This window comes from Crocodylus porosus, unplaced genomic scaffold (genome assembly GCF_001723895.1).
Source record: "Crocodylus porosus isolate Cpor-Errol unplaced genomic scaffold, CroPor_comp1, whole genome shotgun sequence".
In the NCBI taxonomy this organism is placed as follows: Eukaryota; Metazoa; Chordata; order Crocodylia; family Crocodylidae; genus Crocodylus; species Crocodylus porosus.
The window spans coordinates 27,937,784-27,943,346 of NW_017728909.1; the positions used below are offsets into that span (position 1 = coordinate 27,937,784).

The 5,563-nt window shown below is 41.7% G+C and overlaps 1 long non-coding RNA gene across 1 annotated transcript in view; it reads left to right on the plus strand.

Moving 5' to 3' along the window:
- The window catches only part of LOC109307857, a 103,511-nt gene extending 101,457 nt beyond the window's left edge, over window positions 1–2,054 (plus strand). Inside the window, exon 4 of the long non-coding RNA XR_002100378.1 lies at window positions 2,019–2,054. This is a non-coding gene — a long non-coding RNA (uncharacterized LOC109307857). The remainder of the gene's footprint in view (window positions 1–2,018) is intronic.
- The last annotated feature ends 3,509 nt before the right edge of the window (window positions 2,055–5,563 follow it).

The following is a 5,563-nucleotide window of genomic DNA, read 5'->3' on the forward strand; positions in this document are numbered from 1 at the left end:
AACAGCTTGCCTAGGATCGAGGTAAGACTAACCAGCCTATAGTTTCCCGGGTCCTCCTTCCTCCCTTTTTTGATAAGATTACTTATCAGCCTTCAGTCAATCTCTCTCTCTTTCTTCATACAATTTCCCGTTGCTTTTGCAATCTGAATTTCACAAATATGACTTTTTCATAGTAGCATTTATTTTAAAATGTAATGTGTTCCTCCACCAGTAGTGTACACTGCACTTTGTTTTACACCACCTGCTAGCTAAATGCTAGTTTTTTGTTTCTTCTGGAAAGAGGCAAATCTTAGGTTCTATATAAATGCTCCAGATACCTACCCTGTGTTCTCCCATTCAAACAGAGCCATGCTTGGAGGGTTTGAGCCTCCATCATTCAGCCTTGAATGGGAGGAGGATCAATTCCTAATTATCTGTATGAGACATGCTTGTACAGTATCTTTGCCATGTTCAGACTGTCCAAAGACTTTTCTTCACAGTTTGTCTCTTCACTGTGTCTAAAATTAATAATGACCAAGTTGATCTGTTGAAAACATGCATGTTGCCTTTCTTTGTTACACATTATTGTCTGTTGATTGGATTTAAATTATGTTAGAGTGGGACTATATTTCATTCTGGATACAGAGTGCTTATCATAATGGATCCTCCAGGCACTACTGTAATACATGTAATAAGTTAATAAAAATAAATGTTGGAAAGAATATCTGGGGAAGAAAGGACATGAAACTGTGAGCAGCATTGGACTGCGTGGCTTCAGAGCCACACTTTTTGAGGCAGTGGGGAGACATACTGTCCATCCCTGTACAATTCAGTCAGCCCCAATAGTGAGTTGTAGAGTTTAACAATGTGAGTTTATTTGGGTATGACTAGGATTCATTCTAAGGCACTGAGAGGCTAAGGCCCTGGCAGACGTTATACTTATATGTGATTAACCAGTTAATCACATCTTCAGTAGTGACAAATAAGCCACAGAATGATTACACAATATATGCACCGTAATTTTGTGGCTGGTTCCCATTATGCCTTAAATTAACATGTGGTCAGTGTATTTCTGGGCTGGGAGCATGGAGCAGCTGACTGGTGCTCCTAGCTGCAGGTGCACTGGCTGCCCACATGGCTTGCTGATTGCCAGTGCAGGGGGAGCGTGGGATCATGATTTCAGGGTCCCTCTGAACAGGCATTAGGGTATGGTAGGATCTAATCCCTGAACCCACAATTGCACCTCATGCTATGCACATGTGGCATGACAGAAGTGTGATTGCTAGGATTGGGGATTTGATCCCATTATACCTCTAACTGAATAGATGTTAGCAGCCTAAGGGCATACATAACATATGCCCTTAACCTGGGTTAGCCCACCTCAGTGAGCCTACTTTAGCCTATTATAGAGCTTGGGGTTGAACTTGGGCTTCTATCCAGAGTTTAAAAACGCATGGTACTACATCTTCACTGCTGTTATAACTCAGGTAACTCATGATGATTTTTGGTGGTGTAGAGAGCCTGAGTTGTAGTGAGACTTGATATAACGAGCAGTATTTCTGCATTTTCTATCGTTAGTTTATGAAAGATAGGACTTAGCGACTTTACCTCTGTTAAAGGCTTCTGGGACAGGTGGGGATTTCAATACTCAATCTATACTCCTTCCTATGTTGCCATGTAACCGTTTATACTCGATTGTGGCAGAGGATGGACATGCCATTACATGTCTTGCCTAACTTATTGGGACTGGGTAAATAACAAACTAGATACACACAACCAGGAAAAAATTATAGGTAGCCATATGTAACCATATTTTTTGTGATTAAATGTAACTTTCTTAAAATAACATATTACCAGATATTTACTTTTTTTTATGATTTAACAATTTACAAGCATATAAAAGGTAGAATTTCTGTTATGTGGGAAAAATGGCCAGTAATGTCATTTCAGTTTCATGGGAAAATAATCTTGTGTTTTTAAGCCTGTTTTCTCTGCCTTGAAATTTACAAGGAGCACTTTATCTCTGTGACTGATTTTAGCAGGAATTATGTATGAAAGATAGACTCTTGTGAATGGTTTAAGTTGTCTGTGGAGTATCCTTTGTTTAGATATAGAGCTGTTTTAAAAAGACAATGTATGAAATTTTGCCGAACAAATAAATGTTTTATCAAACGTATCCTGTTCAAATAGCTCTTAGTAAATAATTTTTTCATGTAGCATTCAGCTTCTTCATGTTACTGAAACTGATCTGTGTTGAAAAGAAGCCTTTGCTTAATCAGTCTGTTGATTAGAATGGCACATGATATATTAAATTTACCAGGCCCCAGTTAACATGCTGAAAAGATGTATAATAGTGTATCTAATTTATTTTGTATTATGATTCTTTGACTTATCTGATCCAGCTCACATCTGCAGCCCAGATCCATCCTCTACATCCAGTTTCTGCATTGTCCAGTTAAGCACCAGGTCCCAGAATTGTAAAGTCCTCCAGAGTGGGAGGATGTTCTTTCCATGGGAATCTGCTGGCCTCAACTACAAGAGGGTCTACTGCTGTTGCCCCAAAGTGGGCAATGTTTGTCAGGAATGGATATGATGAGGGCAATCTAAGCATGTTCTGATTCAGCACAGCTCCTACGCACAACTTATTCATGTCACAGCCCTGCTTGGATCTCCCAAGACTGATGTTTGTGCCCCCCTCCTGCCCCCCGATGTTAGATGAATCTGAGCAGACTGAAGTGTTGTCTCTTTCCTTGGCATCTCATTACATTTTGGGGGCACAGACTGTCTGTGTGTAATCCCTTTACAGAAATGTGTGTTTAAGTCTAGCTGCCCAGAGCCACCATTTTGGTGCTTGTGGTTAAGTTCATGATCCAACAAGGTCCAGCCCCTCTAGGATGGAAAGGGATAGTAATAGTGTTGTTTCCTTGGGGTAGAAGGTGAAGAAGAGAATTGTCTCTGCCTGAAATTAGAGAGAAACAAAATAAAATTGTTGTACTTGGAATCTGGCCAGAAATTGGTGTTAAGTTCCCAGTCCTTCCTTTCTCACAAGTTCAGTGTATGTGTGTTACACAGAAATAAAGGCTTCACGTCAGCAATTACTTCTGGGACAAGGAATTGAAAAATGACTTGAACTGACCTCAGATACAGCTTCCCTATCCATCTCAGCTGTTTTCAGATTCTGTATTGTAGTCTAACTGGACCAAGCACAGCAAGTCCTTAGTCATGCTAATCAAAAAATATTTGTTTTTTTTCCTTTTACAGGCTTTCTGGTTGTGGCAGATGGATTTTAAATTTAAGAGAGTATGGAAATGTTCAGCACTTTAATCAGTAAGAGAAGTGCCTGTGATCAAGAAAGTTTGAGCCTTGACCAGGATCTACAATGACCAAACTTCAGCTGTGATAGGTTGTTAACAAACCTGTTTGGCCTAACAGTAGTTATCAGTCAAATATCATATGTTTCTATAGGCAGATATGTTCTTTGGGTAACTCTGATATCTTTTATTCTGTTTCTATAAACACTTGCTCTGTTTCTATAAACACTTGCTCAATGGTGCAATAATGCAGTGGTTTGTCATGTACCTATTCATTTAAACTCTTCCTGGACTTGTTAATGTTTATGGAACACTTTACTTTCAACTGGCTCATAAATTTATTTTGTGGTCTCCCCAAAAGATAAAACTTGAGAGAAATTTCATTTGGTTGTAAAGATTTATTTTTGTTTAGTTCGAACTTCTGCTCTCTTGACCTTCAAATGAGCCGTGACAATGAAATACTTACCTTGATGGTCATGTTTTCCCATTGTGAATAGTGTACAAAAAAATTTAATATGTTAGTTAATTATCCTCTTCACTGTCAAGTATCTCTCACCCCTTTTCCCATCCAGAATTGACTTTATTTCATGACCATGAAAGGTGGAAAAAGTGAAACTAGTTTAGTATAAATACTAGATATTTATATTAGTCACCCCAATACTAGATAAAATGGACGGTTTGAATATAGTATACCTCTTTATTATAATGCAAACATTTATTGTCAATACATTTACAGAGGGTACTGATATGAGTAACCATAAGTCCTCATAGCAACTGCTATTTTAAGTCTGCTTCATCCACTGGTTTCAATTGCTTGTAAGTTTTTCAGGCTTTTAACTATTCAGGGGGAAATCTGGTCTCTGCCTCAAGTTGAATAATTTTGAAAGTTCTAGTGAAAAGACCTCTAGGGCTAGGGCCAGAAGTTACACATAAACCAGTTTAAGTGATAAGAAACTGGTTTAAACCTGTAACAGAACAGATGTTCAGTGCACATAAACCAGTTTTAAAATGGCCACAATTGATTTAAGATAAACCTGGTTCAATGTAGTATCAGACTTAACTGATTGAGGTTAAATCGGTTTATGGGACTTCTGACCCAGAACCTTTCCTAGTTTAAGTTAAATCAGAGTCCCTCAGCATCCCAGCATGCTTCTCATCCCTGGGTTGGGCTGTGCTGTCTGCTCCAGAGAGCAGGGCTGTCCCCAGCCCTCTGCATTTTAGCAAGTGATGGGGTGGTGGTGTGGCCAGACACTGGCCATCATGGCTTCCTGAGGCAAAGTGGCCAGGGAGGGGGTTTATCCATCAGGGGATCCCAGGCAGGGTCTTCCTGGCCAAGGGTGAGCAGCAGAGGCAGTGGCTGGGGTTGGAAGACCCCGGCTGTGGTCCCCCAGTGGGAGAGGGGACAGAGCGGGAAATAAACTCCTCCCTGGCACTTTCACCTTAGGGCACCATGCCAGCTGGTGTCTGGCCATGCCCCCACCCCAGAGCAGGGAGGGATCCTGACAGGGGCTGCTGTGCCCTGGCCAGGCAGACCCTGATTGGGGTCTTGGGGGGAGAGGGGAGGGAGAGGAGAATAAAGCATCTCCCCTCTGTACCCCCTTGCCTTAGAGGTCATGCCAGGCTGGCATCAGGCTAGAGGCCAGGATCTGGTTCCACTCTTTCACCTTCTTCCACCAAATCCTGGCAAGGCCTGCTTCCCCCTTTCCCCTCCAGGCACATCACAGCTGGGGTTCCTGCAGGCCAGGGTTGGGGTTTAAACCACTCTCCAGTCATACTCAGGCCTACAGGGGGCTGGCTGCCCCCCTTCCCTCAGCTCAGCTTTCCCTGGCCCAGCTACAGAGGAAGGGAAGGGAGGGCTCACTCTAGCACCCCTCAGCTTCTGGCTTAGGCCACTGCAGGCACGTGGCTGCATTTCCAGAATCAAAAGTGAATGTCTATTCACTTGCTTCTCAGTTCAGTCTACACAGACTAGACTAACCTGCGAAGATTGAATCAATTTAGACTTGGGCTTTTTGAATGTCTGCACTTAGCCTAGTTGGTTATGTTTGTTGTTTGTTCTCATTAGAGAGAGCAGGGAAAATAGGTAGTTTTCCCAATGGTAATGATTTTTATCAAAAGAGCTGTAGCACTCTATAGAAACAGATAAGAATAGATCTTATTTTGATTACGTTAGTTTTTTTTCATAGATTTCGTAGATTTCATAGACATTAGGGCTGGAAGGGACCTCGGGAGATCATCGAGTCCAGCCCCCTGCCCAAAGGGCAGGAAGTCAG